Source organism: Thalassophryne amazonica, chromosome 9 (genome assembly GCF_902500255.1).
Source record: "Thalassophryne amazonica chromosome 9, fThaAma1.1, whole genome shotgun sequence".
NCBI classification, from domain to species: domain Eukaryota; kingdom Metazoa; phylum Chordata; class Actinopteri; order Batrachoidiformes; family Batrachoididae; genus Thalassophryne; species Thalassophryne amazonica.
Window position 1 is genome coordinate 100,508,034 of NC_047111.1, and position 20,006 is coordinate 100,528,039.

General features: G+C 43.3%; 1 long non-coding RNA gene across 1 annotated transcript; it reads right to left on the reverse strand.

Annotated features, from left to right (window-relative positions):
* Positions 1-830: 830 nt before the first annotated feature.
* Positions 831-18,481, reverse strand: LOC117517728. The gene is made up of 3 exons (XR_004562813.1): positions 18,471-18,481; positions 14,532-14,541; positions 831-923 (listed from the first exon to the last, which is right to left on the reverse strand). It is a non-coding gene; the product is annotated as an uncharacterized LOC117517728 (long non-coding RNA).
* Between the last annotated feature and the right edge of the window lie 1,525 nt (positions 18,482-20,006).

The window sequence follows — 20,006 nt, forward strand, 5'->3', positions numbered from 1 at the left end:
GTGTGATAGCAGCTCACGACTCCACGAGCACCGTTTCAAAGATTTCATTTCTCATTTCGTGTGCCTATATTATTACAACATAATGACATACTTGAAAGAAGTGCTTACCAATATCTGCAGTACTGCAGATGTTTGACTGGAAAGCTCGTCTCTCATAGTGACAGTTCAAACCAACCAATGGCAGAATTCCACTTGTTTTGGAAGTTGCTTAAGCCTGGTTCACACGGCAAGATTTTACAATTGTCGGTCGGTTTCCAATACCTGAGAGACCATACACACGGAGATAAAAAATCATACATCTAAGAGTGTTGCTTGTACAGTGTGTGGTGTGCAGCCACACGGTGGAGACAACACACCACACACAAACACATTTCACCCACTAACATTCCCAGGTCAGACGTGAAATCTCGCAAAACCTCCTGAGATTAAACCTGACTTCAGAGTAAACAAACGGAGATAGTTTGTGGACTGTTTACTGTACAACAGAGAAAAAAATCATACAAAACGAAAAAGAAAAAGCGTTCTTTAAAGGAGTGGAGACAGCGCAAGCACTGTACTTTCTGGTAAGTCAGTACAGTTGTTTTGATTTTAGATTTCGCTCCGTGCATCCGTCACCTCGCTTTCTGATTGACTGCACATCACATTCAGCAGGCTGCGTGCTCGTTTGTGATCGGAGGACACCACACACACTGCGATATCGGGCTAAGACAATCCAACATGTTGTATATCCCCGATTTGCAATCGGAATGCCCCAGGCGTCCTTCCAAGCAGATCAGAGCGCTCTTAACACACCACATGGCAGGAATATCTGATAAGATTATCTTTAGTGTCATCATGATTGTCGGGGCATCCTTAAAATTGTCGGAAGGGGAAGATTGGGTCCGATATCAGCCTAATTATCTTACCCTGTGAACCAGGCCTTACTTATTAGTGAATTCTAACCAAAAGGAGAAGTTTAGAGTCCATGGGGAAGACTCTGTCAGGGAATCCAAGGCATGTGGCAGGGCTCCCTGTTCCGACTGTCATTTTTCACTAATATTTCCTGCCTGCACCGGGGGAATTCACTGGCAAAGTCTCCTTTCCCTAAAAAATGGACCCTGTCCTCTTTGGCAAAAAATGGGAATTGTTCCGCGGCTCTCATAATGTGCGTCACTCGAGTGCTTTGACACCTACGGTCTGGGGAAATCTCCACAAAACATGGCTGGTAATGATGAATTTAAATGTAAATGACAACTTGACGGGGAAAACAAATTACACCCATCACTTGGCTAAATTGCTCCAAATTGAAGAGTAGTCCCCATACCTGCGCATATTGCACTGCTGGTGTATGGAAAAAATGAAACATGGAAAACAAGATAATGGCTAATTTTAGCACCTCCGCTTACCATGTTGTGGGGAAATAAACAGAAGGCAGTGATTTTGATGGATGATTATAGATCATCCATACAAATTTGAAATGTTGCCGCAGCAATGAGAACATTGTCCTTTTCCTGTTCACGGTAGGGAATCTTCCATTAGATTTGCTTTTATTCTGAGTGAATAAAAAGCATTTACAGGTTCTCGTTGGCATTGTTTCCACTGTGGTGCCTCAAACACGTAACGGCCAATGTTTACAGTCACACACTTTGTGCTGGTGGGAGACCGCCACAATGTGGGATTGAGCAAGGCAGGTCTGATAGAATGACTGTGTGACACGTTGTTGACCTTTCTCCATCCTGTTCCAGCTGCCAGCCATTTATTTCCCTCACACCTTAACCGCCAACTCGATGCGCGGTTCATTGAGAAGCACTAACACAGGAGCGGAATATTGTCTCTTTTTCGCCATTAAGCCACAGAGGATAAAAGAACACTCTCCTCCTTTATGCCCCCACCCCCCTCACTCACTGCGTGTTATCCTCAGAACGGCGAATGCAGAGAGACTTTGAGATCAGCGTCAGAGTCATGTGCAGAATACAGATCAGCAGCAGGAAAAAGTGATGCATGGGCTGTTTAGCATACCTAATTGACCTCCAGCATGAAAGTCCATGTGCCTTGAGGAACCTCAGCAATCTTCTGTCACCACACTTGACCTGCATCTGCTGTATTTTCTGACTCGGTCCTTACAGACGTTTCTGGCAAAGAGTGAACTCAATTATGGTTCAAGCCATCAGTATGTTTGTCTGCAGCGACCTGTGCAACAATACGAACCCCTTGTGAGTCTCCGGTTTGTTTTTGTTCTGTTCTTCCCTTCACGTCTACTCCTCCTGTCATCCAGAGAAAAGACTCAAGTTTAAAAAGTCTTGAGCAGATAGGCAGTGAAACTCGGTTTACCTCAGACCTTTTAATATACAAACATCCTGAGTTACAATAAAGAGCAAAATACGAGGTCTGTCCAAAAAGTATCGTACCTTTTTATTTTTTGCAAAAACCATATGGAATTGAATCACGTGTGATTGCATCAGCCAAGCTTGAACCTTCGTGCGCATGTGTGTGTTTTTTCACACCTGTGAGCAGGCTTTGAGTGAGCAGTGGTCCACCCCTCTCGTCGGATTTTTATTGCGAATAAATGTCTGAACGATTTGGAGATTTGCTGCATCACATTTTTCCAGAAACTGTGAGAGACCTCCAGGTGGACACCATTCGGAAAATTTAGATGGCTTTCAGCGACGATTTTATGGGGATTACACAGATTAAGGCAGAGCCTTCAGCTTTCAGGCTCCTCTCCTGTGGAACCAGCTCCCAATTCAGATCAGGGAGACAGACACCCTCTCTACTTTTAAGATTAGGCTTAAAACTTTCCTTTTTGCTAAAGCTTATAGTTAGGGCTGGATCAGGTGACCCTGAACCATCCCTTAGTTATGCTGCTATAGACGTAGACTGCTGGGGGGTTCCCATGATGCACTGTTTCTTTCTCTTTTTGCTCTGTATGCACCACTCTGCATTTAATTATTAGTGATCGATCTCTGCTCCCCTCCACAGCATGTCTTTTTCCTGGTTCTCTCCCTCAGCCCCAACCAGTCCCAGCAGAAGACTGCCCCTCCCTGAGCCTGGTTCTGTTGCATATTTCTTCCTGTTAAAAGGGAGTTTTTCTTCCCACTGTAGCCAAGTGCTTGCTCACAGGGGGTCGTTTTGACCGTTGGGGTTTTACATAATTATTGTATGGCCTTGCCTTACAATATAAAGCGCCTTGGGGCAACTGTTTGTTGTGATTTGGCGCTATATAAAAAAATTGATTGATTGATTGATTAAGGAGTGCTCCCGCCGGTTTAAAGACCGCCCGCAGCATCTGAGAGCGCGGCGCGCTCCGAGCGCCGATCGACAGGCTCAAACCCCACTCAGACAACCAGATCATTTCCAACGTGAGGGCTTTGTTGATCCGGGACGTCGTCTAACTTTCACAAAAAAGGCAGAAGGCGTGGACATCAGCACTTTTTCGGCACATTCTACTGTTACAGGAGTTTTTTTCATGGAAAGAGAAGCGGAGGATTGCGCCACCATGCCGCTCATGGCGCGGGACAAAAGCACCTCCATGGTCATGCCCCAACATGTCCTGTGAGGCTTCATCACAGCGTTCCTCTGCTCCTCTTTCCATGACAAAAACTCCTGTAACAGTGGAATGTGCCGTTCATTTCTAAACTGGACGCCGTCTTGATCCAGTATGTCATCTGACTAGCACAGGAATTGCGGAAGACGTGGACATCAGCACTTTTTCGGCACATTGAGACAGACGTGCGGAGGAACTCCGTGCGTCATGGCGGAGCCGTATGGCGCAAAGCACCACCGTGATGAAGCCTCACAGGACATGTTGGGGCATGTCCAGCTCATGCACAATTTCTCGGATACTCACACGACTGAAAAGCAACCGGAAGCTGTCTGAAAGCCACCTGAAAGCTGTCCTGTGAGACCAACACGGAGGTGGTTTTGTCCCGCACCATGAGTGGCATAGTGGCGCAATCCTCCGCTTCTCTTTCCATGAAAAAAACTCCTGTAACAGTAGAATGTGCCGAAAAAGTGCTGATGTCCACGCCTTCTGCCTTTTTTGTGAAAGTTAGACGACGTGCTGGATCAGCAAAGCCTTCACATTGGAAATGATCTGGTTGTTTGAGCAGGGTTTGAGCCTGTCGATCGGCGCTCAGAGCGCGCCGCGCTCTCAGATGCTGTGGGCGGTCTTTAAACCGGCTGGAGCACTCCTTAATTTGTGTAATCCCCATAAAATTGTCGCTGAAAGCCATCTAAATTTTCCGAATGGTGTCCACCTGTAAATCAGAGTGCCTGGGTTTCCGGTTGTTCCGGATCAAACTAAGAGCCAGAATTTCAATGAGTTCCTGAACTTGGCCATCAGAAGACTGTCTTGTCCAGATATTCACTTCTCATCAGTGAAATTCATGTTTCTGGGTCCTTTGAGTTTGAGAGATGCCTGGGAGGAGCTTCAGCATCATTAGTGTTGTAGTGCTTTCTGTTTTACTGTATTGTTGTGAGACTTGGTGGCCTAAGGTGATAAATAGATATATTTCATACTTGCTCCCTTTGGAGGATGTTTGGTGCTACTGGAATGACTTTATGTTAAATGAACCCGTAGTTGGGGAGGCGAAGATGGGGACTATCACTTGTATGGTGAGGAAACATCAAATATAACATTTTGGACTTTCTTGGAATGTGATCCCGCATGCAGATGACTCACTGCTCAGGAACCCGGTGTGGAACAGGCTAAGGGAACGTCCATGTTTTCCCTTGCTGTGGCTGATTGATGAGTACTTTTGTGAGGTAGGCATGGACTGTTTGTCTGCTTGGGTGGTTTCCATCAAGGACCCAAGATGGTTCCACAGTGTGGTGGATGTTATGACATGCACCACTGGTGCATGCTGACTTGAATTGGAACAACATGATTTAAAGTAACTTTAAAAAAAAATGACATTCTTTCAATTTAATCATGTTATTTATTGAGTATTGTAATACTGTTAAATATTTGTTGAATATTGGCTGGCTGTAAAAGTATTCACTTTTTTGTGCAATGTTAGAAGTCCCTGGTATAGGACATATGCTTTCTAACCACAAGGTCAAATGTTTTATGACACTAACTTCATTTGAATCATGTTGCATCCCTTTGTTTTCACCTTGAGATTAAATTACAAAATAACCACAGTTCTAAGGTCCCTGTAATTGTTTCAGAATGGACTGCTCTCATTTTGTATCGGCGTTTAGATTCAAATCCATTGGCTCAAGTTAAAGTGAGTTAGTTTAATGCTTAATGAGAAGATTAAAGGCTGCAGTCTTTCAACAAAGTTATCAGCAACAGTGTTTTACGGTCTTAAATAGCCCTGCCACCGCAGCAGGATATCCCAGGAGGCCTCTAAAAATATGCAGTAATTAAGAGCTCACCTCATTCAAATGGGATTATTACCGTAAGAGTATCCCAAGACATTTTAAAATATTCTAAGGCATATTTTAAACCAGAGGAAGGCGGGGAAGAGCTGTACCAGATATTTCAGTGAAGACGAAAGATATAGATTTATCCCTGCAGTATGTCGTGTGAAATATATCAGGAAGTGAAAAGGCTAATATACTTAAAATTCTTCACCACCCAAATCAAATCAAATCAATTTTATTTATATAGCGCCAAATCACAACAAACAGTTGCCCCAAGGCACTTTATATTGTAAGGCAAGGCCATACAATAATTACGGAAAAAACCCAACTGTCAAAACGACCCCCTGTGAGCAAGCACTTGGCAACAGTGGGAAGGAAAAACTCCCTTTTAACAGGAAGAAACCTCCAGCAGAACCAGGCTCAGGGAGGGGCAGTCTTCTGCTGGGACTGGTTGGGGCTGAGGGAGAGAACCAGGAAAAAGACATGCTGTGGAGGAAAGCAGAGATCAGTCACTAATGATTAAATGCAGAGTGGTGCATACAGAGCAAAAAAGACAAGGAAACACTCAGTGCATCATGGGAACCCCCCAGCAGTCTAAGCCTATAGCAGCATAACTAAGGGATAGTTCAGGGTCACCTGATCCAGCCCTAACTATAAGCTTTAGCAAAAAGGAAAGTTTTAAGCCTAATCTTAAAAGTAGAGAGGGTGTCTGTCTCTCTGATCTGAATTGGGAGCTGGTTCCACAGGAGAGGAGCCTGAAAGCTGAAGGCTCTGCCTCCCATTCTACTCTTACAAACCCTAGGAACTACAAGTAAGCCTGCAGTCTGAGAGCGAAGTGCTCTATTGGGGTGATATGGTACTATGAGGTCCCTAAGATAAGATGGGACCTGATTATTCAAAACCTTATAAGTAAGAAGAAGAATTTTAAATTCTATTCTAGAATTAACAGGAAGCCAATGAAGAGAGGCCAATATGGGTGAGATATGCTCTCTCCTTCTAGTCCCCGTCAGTACTCTAGCTGCAGCATTTTGAATTAACTGAGGGCTTTTCAGGGAACTTTTAGGACAACCTGATAATAATGAATTACAATAGTCCAGCCTAGAGGAAATAAATGCATGAATTAGTTTTTCAGCATCACTCTGAGACAAGACCTTTCTAATTTTAGAGATATTGCGTAAATGCAAAAAAGCAGTCCTACATATTTGTTTAATATGCACTTTGAATGACATATCCTGATCAAAAATGACTCCAAGATTTCTCACAGTATTACTAGAGGTCAGGGTAATGCCATCCAGAGTAAGGATCTGGTTAGACACCATGTTTCTAAGATTTGTGGGGCCAAGTACAATAACTTCAGTTTTACCACAAGGATTCAAAACATGACTGTTAGTGTAATGTGCTGTGTGAGTCTTACTTACCCTTGAAAATGTGAAATGTACCAGTTACAAGGGAATTTTGGGGTCCCCTGCTGGGACTGTTGCCCCCGTGACCCAGTCCCTGAAGTGGTTGAAAATGTATGCATGTATGTATATATACGTACCAGCTACATTTATGTATTTTTCTGATAGATCATTTATTGATCCATTGCAGCTGGACCTACAGACCTAATCTGTCCATTTTCTTATGTTTATCCCGTGGCACTCTAGGGAGCAGTTGAGCTTTTCCCAGCCAAGCAGCAACCTCTGGTGCTGGAAAAAACCTGCAGTTCTTTGAATAACCACTTGAGAGTGGCTCCAAAAGCAAGTTGCCCTTCAGTGAAGCCCATGTTAAACTGTTCAATTTAAGAGCTGTCTCTCTAGTTTTCTTGTATTGTACAACCCCAATTCCAATGAGGTTGGGACGTTGTGTGAAATGTAAATAAAAACAGAATACAATGATTTGCAAATCCTCTTCAATCTATATTCAATTGAATACACCACAAAGACAAGATATTTAATGTTCAAACTGGTAGACATTTTGTTTTTGTGCAAATATTTGCTCATTTTGAAATGGATGCCTGCAACACATTTCAAAAAAGCTGCGACAGGGCAACAAAAGACTGGAAAAGTTGATGAATGCTCAAAGAACACCTGTTTGGAACATTCCACAGGTGAACAGGTTAATTGGAAACAGTTTAGTGTCATGATTGTGGATAAAAGGCTCAGCCTTTCGCAAGCAAAGATGGGGCGAGGATCACCACTTTGTGAACAACTGTGTGAAAAAATTGTCCAACAGTTTAAGAACAATGTTTTCTAAAGTGTTCCTGAGACAACACGGTAAGATCCTTTACACAATGATGTTGGTTTTTAATGCAGTGCTGCTTGAGGGATCTAAGGTCACGGGCATTCAATGTTGGTTTTCAGCCTTGCCACTTAAGGGTAGAAAGTTCTCCAGATTCTCTGAATCTTCTGATTATATTATGGACTGTAGATGATGGAATTCCTAAATTCCTTGCAACTGAATGTTGAGTAACCATTGTCAGTTAACACAATTTGTCGCTACATCTACAAGTGCAAGTTAAAACTCTGCCATGCAAAGTGAAAGCCATACATCAACAACATCTAGAAACACCACCGCCTTCTCTGGGCCCGAGCTCATTTGAAATGGACAGACGCAAAGTGGAAAAGTGTGATGTGGTCTGATGAGTCCACATTTCAAATTGTTTTTGGAAATCATGGATGTTGTGTCCTCTGGACAAAAGAGGAAAAAGACCTTCCAGATTGTTACCAGCGCAAAGTTCAAAGCTCGTATCTGTGATGGTATGGGGGTGTGATAGCACCCATGGCATGGGCAACTTACACATCTGTGATGGCACCATCAATGCTGAAATGTACATCCAGGTTTAAGAGGAACACATGCTGCCATCCAAGCAACGTCTTTTTCAGGGATGTCCCTGGTTATTTCAGCAAGACAATGCCGAGCCACATTCTGCACGTGTTACAACAGCGTGGCTTCGTAGTTAGAGTGCAGGTACTAGACTGGCCTGCCTGCAGTCCAGACCTGTCACCCTTTGAAAATGTGTGGCGCATTACGAAGCACAAAATACGACAACGGAGACCCCGGACTGTTGAACAACTGAAGTCATAGATCAAGCAAGAATGGGAAAGAATTCCACCTACAAAGCTTCAACGATTAGCGTCCTCACTTCCCAAACGCTTATTGAGTGTTATCAGAAGGAAAGGTGATGTAACACAGTGGTAAACATCCCACTGTCCCAGCTTTTGTGAAACATGTTTCAGGCATCCATTTCAAAATGAGCAAATATTTGCACAAAAACAACAAAGTTTATCACTTTGAACATTAAATATCTTGTCTTTGTGGTGTATTCAATTGAATATAGGTTGAAGAGGATTTGCAAATCATTGTATTCTTTTTTTATTTATATTTTACACAATGTCCCAATTTCATTGGAATTGGGGTTGTACATGACAACTGTACAGGTGTAACTTTTTATATGACTCAAATTTAAGCTATTGTAAGCCATAACTAGGAATAATTAGGGGTTTGATGTGTCCATTCAGCAATCAATGACAAGAATATTATTTTTGCAAAGTAAAACATTGATGATATAGCCTTATTTTGAATTTCCCATGTAACACGATTTCTGTCCATACCCACCACCTTCGGTTTGTTGTTGTAGCATAGGGCCAGGCAGGTAATGGGAGGATGATATCACCTCATTTTAATCATGGGTCTCTGAACTGAATCATGGTAGACTTTGTGATGTCAGTAATTGTATCTTTGACCAAAGAAGCAAAGAATTGAAATTGTTGATTTACCCCCTAAAAACAGTTAGCTGAGCACATTTGCAAACAAATAATGTATTCTTCTCACATTTATTCATCAGTGGCTGTCCTAAATATACAAAACCTTGAAGTGTTGATGTTAGGTGTTTATGGCTTTTTAGGTCCATTCTGATGATACAGTTGTAACATTTTTATTTATTTATTTATTCATTTGAGACACTTTGCTTTACAAATATTCAGGCCTCACAACAGGGAACTAAAAGATGTAACATTTTTTGTTTAAATTTTTATTCCTCCACACGGTGGCATCAATAGATGTGTAACAGTTTTAATAATAAAGCCTCCACACGCTTGGCACCAGAAATATGTAACGTTTATTTAATAAAATAATTTATTACTGAATTGCGCTCACACGGAGCACCATTAGATGTAGCAATTTATAGTGAATAAGTAATTAAACTCCCAAATTGAATTAGATTGGACTAGGCCCAACAAAACAGTTCACCAAAATAATTAATTTAGGGTTTAATGCTTATTATTTAATTATTACTCGTGGCATCACTTATTTATAGGACAAGTGCTTTAATTTAAACATTAATTTATCAGTCTCAAATGAATTAATCAGTCTCAATTTAATTTAATCAATCTCTGATCTGAAACTCATGAATTCTCATGATACGGTTGACCAAGAGTTTCCTTCTGTACACAAAATAAGCCACAGCAGAAAATATTTACAATTTATTTACAATTTATACAAGAAATGAACATTTTATTGGCATTTCCTGGACAGTGATTGGAAATAGGTTCATTCATGGAAACAATTTTCTTACTCACTCATGAGACGTTGGAAGAAAGGGAGCTAAAGCTTAAAACTTTAAGTAGATAAATCTGATTGGAATTTAGTGATGAATTTTGAAGTCAATTATTAAGAAAATATTAAACAAGCCTGAATGTTTAAAATAGGAGCCAAAGGCTTAAATTAGCCACTTTGTATCGACAGACAACAAACCCTTTTGGTGGAACCGTTGACTGTGCCACTTAGCTGCTGTTGGCGATATGGCTCGGATGATCAATCCATCCATTGTGGATGTCCATGCTCCAGGCAGCGTGAGCTCACCTGGGTCGGTGGGGTTAACTCAGAGGTGTCCCCGAGTGATCCCAGGTCTTGTCGGCTGGCTTCGCCGACGGCTGCTTCCAGTCAGGTTTGAAATCAGCTCCGTTGTCAGCTTGCAGGAACCCAGAGGTAGAAGGTGTTTGTTGAAAATGGGGTCTGGTAGCTTCAAAAATTGTTAGAGCCAAATTAAAGTCTTTGTGAATTTAGAAAAAAAGTAAAACTTTAAGAGTGTTGAAAGATTATATTGAAAAGGAAAAGTCCCTTTTTAAATTTGCTCTTAATTTGAAAAGCTCAGCTCAGACGTTCTCTTAAAAATTCAAAAAGATTTGATGCACTTTAAAGCGTCAGGTTAAAACTTTGTCAAAAGGAAAAAATGAATGAATGAATGCCACATGTTAGCTTGCTTAGCAATGGGCCCTTGGCCCAAAATAAAATTTAAGCGTTTACAAAGAAGAAAAAGAGAAGAGCAGCAGAAGGGTGAAGGCCGAAGGAAGAAGGGGAGGCGAGGGGTCAATTGAGGCTCTGTCCTAACTTCTTAAAGGGGGATTGATGTCACCAAACTCCGCCCATTTAGGGTGTGTAACATTACAGAAAGCTTCATGTCTATCAAAAGAGGGCAGACAGAAATGATTCAACTATTTAAACACATTAATTAATTTGAAATACTATTTGTTCTCAGACACTCAAATGGACACCCATTATTAATAGTCAGTTAAACACATCCTTTGGATAAACCGAGTACAGTACTTCAACATCAGCATTTTAGATACTCCAGAAAGGTTACACACACAAACACGTCAGTTAAAATGAGCACATGTCAATAAACTGGAATGATTACATGCAAAGCATTTGGTTTGAATAATAAATGCAAACAACCTTTTAAGTCTTTAGATATAAATGAAAGAAATACTGATCTAAATTTTTATTTCAAACCAAAGGTCTTTTCCTTTGCTTTAAACCAAGAAAGTAGTTGGTCGTGAAGACTCAAAGATTTATGGCCCCATCTTGGTGTGGGGGAATTTTTGCAGTCTTGAGAGGTTCCTGCCTTAGTTTGATCATGAAGTTTGGGTTTTCCTGGTCTGGAGAAGCTCAGATTCTGACGTGAAGCCATTATAATGTCATGTAATTCATAATGGCCGAAAATTCACTGATAAAAATGAGGGCTTCTCTTTGAAGAACTTTGAATTATGGCTTTGTTTTTCCCTCTGTGAAGCAGTGTTGGACCATTGGGGGACGTCTTCAAAACTTATCTGAAGATCTCCAGATGACTTAGGAATTTCTCAACTGGGGGCGGAAACGCAGTCTTTGTCTCCACTTGCACTCAGGTTTTTGTGGCATAATGTACTTTATTTAATTATGCGAATCAAGGCCATGGCGCTACACAGTAGCAGCCCAGAAGTTGTGTCAAATCTGGTAGTCATTATGTTTCTTGTCCTAACTGTTTCTCTAGACCAGGGGTGCCCAATTTCTTTACTGTGAAAGGCTGAAAATTTATCCAGTGGAGTTCCACAGGCCAAAAATAATTTTTTATGTTACATCAAAGTGAATGAAATTATATTTTGCACAAAATGAACATGTGTAGCAATAATAAAACATCTATATGCTTGTTCTAGCATAACTTACACTACCAGTCAAAAGTGTGGACACGCGTTCCCATTCAATTGAATGAGAAATCTCGTCTAAACTTTTCATCGGTACAAAGGAAAGACAGTTTACTGACAGAATGTACAGGCAAGGTGCTTTGGAAAATGATTAAAAAAAAACACCTGTTTTGCTCTAAATATCGTGCTGCATAGCATGATGGGCTAAATCAAAAGGAGCATGGGTCACGTTTGGCCCTAGGGTCCCAAATTGGGCAGGTGTGCACTAGTCTGTGTAGATAAAATTCACTTTGATGATTCCTAGTGGGATCATGGCATAATCAGCATGTCATTGGACTGAAGGCAGTTGGAGCCCATCATGAGTTCCCAAGTGTTTAATGAAGATGGTGGAAATACTTGTATTTGATCAAGTTTGCCTTTCTAATGCAATTACATGTACTGAGTTGTATTTGAAAATGATTATGGTAGGTGTCTTCACTTTATCCCTAACCTCAACTGCAGCTTTTTGTAATTAACACTGGCTCCTTCAGTACCAGGGATTAGTCAAAGCACTTGTCTGAGGTTAATGAGCAACCATGGTTGAATAGCTACTTAAAAGTAGAGAGAAATAAAAAGACACTCTATTGCTGTCTGCAGCTAACAATTCTAGCCTCTGTTTCCTGAGCTCTGTATTCATTTCTGTATAGGACATGGTGGAGATGTCCAGTTCTTCTTAATGCACTGTCAGCCCTTTTTATGTGGTTTTGTCACACTGCACCCTGTAATTAAGAGATACAGAAAAACACAGCCACGGGCAGGATTAGAAGCCATGCAGCAGTCTGTAAGAAGTGATTTGCACTAACTGGCTGAGCTGCAAAGATGCCCTAACAACTTGGAATTTACAGAATGGCAATGGTTCAATATATATATATATGACAATGTGTTGGAGGTGCAAAACCTGACCAATATTTACCTTTTTGCACAGCATTTTTAATGCATTCAATTCACTTTATTTATATCCCATCAAATCAGAACATAAGTCACCCCCGCCACCCGAGGTACTTCATTAGGGTAAGGTCAAACCTTTAGGATCCCTTAAGGTGCCCTGACACTTGCATGAGTTTGATCCGCACTTGCATGCACTCTGCTGTGCACGAGAGTAAACTCATCTCAAACTCATTGTAAACTGTGTGTGGCTTTGTGGACGTGTGCAAAGAAAATTTTGAAATGTTTCAAAATCTCCATCACGCATTAATCACATGAACTTCAACTAAACATTGGACAAACAATTCAAAAAATGCTGCATGCGAGTGCGACTCATTGCGTCAGCGCACCACATCACAGTCGCAGCTCATCTGAACGATTATAACGAGATGTTCAATCTATCATAAATATACTTTTACAGCTACTCATTAGAAGGAAAGAACATGCAACTGTTTTACCAAGCTATCACGATATACACATTACAAATAATTGCCTTTTAGACTGTTCCAATGCATTCTCCACCTCAGTAAGTGTGCACATGTGAGAGAGAAAGGCAGCAACTGGAATAGTCCTTTGTGATTCCAGAAGCGATTTAAGGTGTTTTTAATGTCCCACTCGGAGAGGAAATGATTATTCCGCTACAAAATAATTATTTTATATACACAGCGTCCAGCGCACAACACGGGTCATCCAGTGGAACACAGCACAGCGTCCAGCTGGGAACACAACGGGTGGGATCGTCACAATGAAGTGTGTGCAACTGAGTGTCCTCTGTGCAACTATGGTGTCTTGTGCAGTCCCTGAGCTTTTTGTGGTTTCTCCGTGCATCTTTTGTGCCACACTTCGGCAACCAATGGCAGTCTTTGAGCATTTATTCAGCGATGCTTCTGCCAAGTTTTTCAGGTGACACTCACTCTTTCACTTGCTGTCAAAGAAGAAACATCTCCTGTCTGATTTGTTGGATTCTGCTGACTCGTTTTAGACATGAGCCTCTGGCTGTGCCGCTGTGGGTCCGTGCTGTATTATAATGCTGTGCTCCCACATTCATGTCACTCACGTCTGAGCACATTTTCTCTCTTAAAAAAACAAAAAAAAAAACCTGTGCATCGGCTGTGTCACAGTATGACCAATACAGCTAAAGGATTAGTTGTGGATTTCCATATTTTGTCTGTTGGCAAATTTATCAGTGTCTCATGGAGATGAGGAGCTAATAGACAGATGGCATTACATTTCCACAGAGATCTGCACTGAGCAGAAGGACCTTCCCAGTTTACAGACATATATGCTAAATTTGAGAGGAGTTTGCCATGGTGTAAAACATGATGTCATATTTCCTTACTGATCATGCATCAGTGCATCAAACAACTCTGCCACACCTCCACTGGTGCTCCATGTTGTTGCACGTCTGTCCTTTCTGTGTTTGTGCTGAATTGACACCAGTGCTGTGGCCAATCAGAAGCCCAAAATGAACCATCGAACAGCCAAAGAAAAAGTAGAAGACAAGCACTGGACAACAAATGTGCATGCAGGAGGACAGCTCTCCACCTGATTGGCGCTCAAAGTTTTCAACGCACACAAACATTTCTGAAGAACTTGGCGGACATCAGCTGACAAGGAGCTCATGTTGTGCTTCATAATAGTGCTTTATAATGAACTTTATTCATAAAAATCACGGTAAACTGCCCAGATCATTGTACATTCATTCAGCATCCTTTGACCAACCATGACATCTTTGGTGACTTCTTTGTGCACTGTCTGTGCATCCTTTGAGCGTGTACCAACCTCTGCTTTTCTTCTGTATTTGTTTTGAACATGCTAAAAAATTCACACCAACCATGGCGTCCTGCATGCTTCCACTGAGCAGTCCTTGAAAGACCTAGACATGCGCTGTGCATTCCATCAGTGCCGTGGTGTCCAAAGTATTCCAGAAAGGGCCAAGAGGGTGCAGGTTTTCTTTGCAGCCACTGACTCCAGCAGGTGATTTCACTGATTAACATCACTTTGAGCAGATGGGATGAGTTCATAGGTGCACCCTCTTGGCCCTCTCTGGAGTACTTTAGACACCACTGCTTCAGTGTCCTGTGGCATTCTCCCCAATTTTCTGGTCACACAAGGGACACAGAAGGGACTCCATCCCTGTACCAGGTAGGTTTTACCCATATTCTTGGAACAAGCACATTGGCAGCTGTGGTAGGGAAATAACTCCATAGCAAAGCTATCGTGTGAACGTGAATTGCTCACAGACTTAACAAGATCTTGTAAATTAAATGGCAAAGAGGCACATTGCTTCAGCAGTGGTACATAACGCCACGAGCTGATATCCATTACATTATCAGAATCAGAAGAAGTTTATTGCCATTGCCAGTGAACAGGATTCACAGAGTAGGAATTTGCTTCAGTACAATGGTGCAACATTAAGAAGAGATAAAATGCTAAGATAAAATATAACATATGTGTCAAAATAAGATAAAATATAAGATAAAAAAAAGAAATATGAAAGGCTGTGTGCAACAGCAAAACAGAGAAACAGAAAAAACAGTGCAGTGGGAGGACTGCAATTAAAAACCAAAGTACATTGTCTAAAGTGACCCATGATAAAATGATAAAGTGACAGAGTTAAGCTTAAGGTGACTGAGTTATGAGGTGTTCATGAGTCTAACGGCAGAGGGGAAGAAACTGTTCTTATGGCGGGAGGTTCTGTCTGCAGTCTGTGTCTGTCCCTGGCTGTGGCCCCGGCGTACCACACCGTGATGGAGGAGCAGAGGATGGACTCGATGATCGCTGTGTAGAACTGCACCATCAGCTGGACAGGCAGCTTGGCCTTCTTCAGCTGCCGCAGGAAGTACATCCTCTGCTGGGCCTTCTTGATGAGGGAGCTGATGGTTGACTCCCACTTGAGGTCCTGGGTGATGGTGGTGCTGAGGAAGCGGTGACAGACCACAGTGGTGATGGGGCTGTTGGTGAGGGCGAGGGAGGGCGAGGGAGGGCGGGGGGGCTGTGGCTTTCCTGAAGTCCACGATCATCTCCACTGTTTTCTGGGCGTTGAGCTCCAAGTTGTTGCTGCTGCACCAGGTCACCAGCTGGTCCACCTCCCTCCTGTAGGCAGACTCATCCCCATCCGAAATGAGTCCGATGAGGGTGGTGTCATCCGCAAACTTGATGAGCTTTACGGAGTCATGGCTGGAGGTGCAGCAGTTAGTGTAGAGGGAGAAGAGCAGAGGGGAAAGGACACAGCCCTGTGGAGATCCTGTGCTGAGAGCCCGAGTGTTCGAGACATTTTTTCCCAGCCTCACACGCTGACTCCGGTCCGTCAGGAAGTCTGTGATCCACCTGCAGGTGGAGTTGGGCACGTGGAGCAGAGAAAGCTTGTCCTGGAGCAAAGCTGGAAGGATGGTGTTGAATGCAGAGCTGAAGTCCACAAACAGGATCCTACCGTAGGTTCCTGGGGAGTCCAGGTGCTGCAGGATGGAGTGCAGGGCCAGGTTTATGGTGTCGTCTACAGACCTGTTGGCTCTGTAGGCAAACTGCAGGGGGTCCAGGAGGGGGTTGGTGATGGACTTCAGGTAGGATAAAACCAGGCGTTCGAAGGTCTTCATGACTACAGACGTGAGAGCCACAGGCCTGTAGTCATTAAGTCCAGTGACGCGTGGTTTCTTGGGGACTGGAACTATGATTGAGGACTTGAAACAGACTGGAACATGGCATGACTCCAGGGAGGTGTTGAAGATCCCCGTGAAGACTGGGGCCAGCTCATCAGCGCAGTGTCTCAGGGTGGCAGGAAAGACACAGTCTGGGCCCGGGGCCTTATGTGGATTCAGCCTTTTGAAATGTCTCCTCACATCCTCCAACAGGGGGAGTGCAGCAGTGAGAGGGGGGAGGTCCAGAGTGTTTGAATATCCAGTTGTGTGGGGGGGTGGGGAGGTGTGAGTCCTTGTCTTCAAAGCGTGAATAGAAGACGTTCAGGTCGTTGGCCAGCTTGAGGTCGTCAATAGAATGAGGTGCTTTGGGCTTGTAGTTGGTGATCTCTTTCAACCCCCTCCACACAGAGGCTGAGTCGTTGGCAGAGAACCTTTGCTGCAGACGTGAACTGTACATGGATTTAGCTTTTGCCACCTCCTTGCTAAATCTGTACTTTGCACCTCTATAGCTGTCTCTGTCTCCTTCTCTGAAAGCCACCTCTTTCTGCTGACGGAGTTGCTGGAGTTTAGGTGTGAACCAGGGCTTGTCATTGTTATATCTCACCCTGGTACGCTGTGGGATGATGCTGTCTTCACAGAAATGAATATATGACGTCACAGTGTCTGTGTAGTCATCTAGACTGTCTGTTGAAGCCTCAAACATATCCCAATCCATGGTGGCCAAGCACGCGCGTAGCTCCTCTACAGCTTCATTGCTCCACACTTTAGACGTCCTCACAACAGGTTTAGAGCGTTTTAGTCTCTGTACGTGGGGATCAAGTGGACCATCACGTGATCTGAGAGTCCCAAAGCTGCATGGGCCACCGCGCGGTAGGCACCGCTCACTGTCGTGTAACAATGATCTAACATGCTCCCTTCTCTGGTCGGGCATTTAACAAACTGTTTGTATTTTGGTAATTCCTGACTGAGATTCCCTTTGTTAAAATCACTGAGAATTATAACAAGAGAGTCCGGAAAGTCTCTCTCCACGCTCATAATCTGATCCGCGAGCGCGCGCTCGGCCTTGTGCATGTCCGTGCTCGGTGGAATATACACAGAGCAAAGTATGAAAGAGTTAAACTCACGTGGAGAGTAGAACGGTCTGCAGTTTATGAGGAGACATTCCAGAGAGGGACAGCAGTGTTGGGAGATCACAATCACATCGGAGCACCAGGCGTTGTTGATATAGAAGCAGAGTCCTCCACCTCTTGTTTTTCCACCAGTGAGTGCTCGGTCTCTGTCTGTGTGGAGGAGTCGGAATCCCTCTAGTTGGAGCGCGCAGTCCGGTGTCTGTGCATTTAACCACGTCTCCGTGAAGCACAGTACACATGGAGCAGTGCCAGCTCATCCATCTTGTTGTGGAGTGAGCGGACGTTGGAGAGAAATATCCCAGGTAGGGGCGTGCGCGTGCCCCTTAGTCTGAGGCGCATGAGAGCTCCAGCTCGTTTTCCTCTCCGCCGTTGTCTCACTTTTTTGGCCAAAAGTGAACCAGTTCAGCTGCAGGCACTAAAAAAACTGGCGTAATGTCCGTGGGTGTTGATGATTTGATGTTTATGTGTTGTTTATGTGTTTATGTGTTATTTTTGATGTTTATGATTATGTGCTAATTTATACCTTTTAAGGATTACTGTTATTATGGAGCTACTCTTAAATTAGTCTTTCAACGACATCAGTAGTGACTCACCTGTTAGACTCTGCAGGGCTCCTTGAAGATCATAGGTTGCATTTGTAGATGTGGGTAGGACAATTGAAGAAAATGAGTACAGCTTGCACCTGTGAAACATTTTTTACCTTACTCTCTTCATCTGTAATGAATAGAAATTCTGAATTAACTGACTGCGGGACTTTGGGGTGAGGATGAAATGGGACACTGTTTGTAGATTAAGGCATTAGTAGGCCACATTTTCCACCAGAAACCAACGTTTAAATGTCTAGACTGGCATGCTGGAAAAAATTTCAAGTGGGTGTTTGCCTTTTACCAAGCCTGTGAATGTAGCCCTCGTATTGTGTGATCAATTGAATTAATTTATTTATACAGCACCACTTCACAACAAATGTTGCCCCAAGGTGCCATAAATGAGCAAGGTTTAAACCTTATCTACCCCATGAACAAGCAGGCCAGAGTCAGTGAGGTGACCATCTGCTTTGGATCTACCAATAAGTAAAATGACACATAATTGTCAGAGCTTTCTCCCACTTCCAAAAACATTCAGGTTAGGTGAACTGGTGACTCTAAATTGACTGTAGATGTAAGTGTGAGTATGAACATATTTGTCTGTCTATATGTGGCCCTGTGGTTGACTGGCATCCTATCCAGGGTGTAACCCGCCTCATGCCCTATGACTGCTGGAATAGGTCCCAGCCCCCTATGCCCCTCGACTGGAGCAAGTGGGTATAGAAAATGAAATAATAATTGTCAGAACATGCATTGACAGAAATGTTGGAGCTAAGCAACCATATATAGTCCAGTGTTCCCATGATAGATGCTCCTGGAGAAAAAGATCAGAGTCCTGACCACACATCTTGGATCAATCTCCCCAGTGCCTGTAGATCAGGTAACTGAGCTGGCCTGCCAATAAACAGACCTAGGTTTGAATCCTGCTCATGCTACCTGTCTGTATGCTTGGACAAAACACTTCATCTGCATCGCCCAGGTCCACCCAGTTGTAAATGGGCATCGGCCTTGGGAAGGTTATCAGTAATGGACTGGCATCCCGGCCAAGAAAAATTGCAGACTCTCATCTGCTTTATGCTACAGAATCGAGAGATGAGCCCCTGCACCACTGGTCCTCAGGGCCAATACTGAACTTTATCATTTCCACCCTCAACCCAGTTATGCTCCAAACTGTTCCCCACAAAAGCTCAAACACTCTGTCGACCACACACATCTAATACCCAGTGCTGCATGGAGATGCTTTGCAGTGTTCTCCTCTGCCATCCACCGCTTCCTGACACTCTTCCACTGATCCTCCCCAGCATGGCTGGAAATCCTTCACCACCCAAGGCACCATTATTCATTTCTTGGAGTTGACATTCCCAGCTCCTTGTCAGGCAGCATGATGGAGTCCACACAGGTCATAAAGCCAGCAGCTCAGAGAGAGAAAGAGCAACTAAGAATCACTCAGTCAGAGCAAATAATCCACTATACCATCACCTTTAACAGCAAATTAAGAGATAAGATTTCACCGGCAGTAAAGACCTATACTCAGCTTACACACACTCACTCACCTTCAACAGCTTACTCCAATTAAGGGTCAAGGGGGTGGGTGGGTGCTGGAGCCTATCCCAGCAGTCATGGGGTGTGAGGTGGAGTACGCCCTGGACAAGACGCCACATACAGACAAACACATTCACACCTGCACGCACACCTACGGACAATTTAAAGTTTCCAATTCACTTCACCTGCATGTCTTTGGATGTGTGAGGTAGCTGGAGCACCCAGAGAGAACCCATGCAAACACGGGGAGAACATGCAAACTAGTTAGCTAACATTCCCTGGGAATTTGATTTGGGTTAGGGTTCTTCCCCCATAATGTGACTAACAGCCTGATGGAATGAGAGAGAAGACAATGATTCAGTG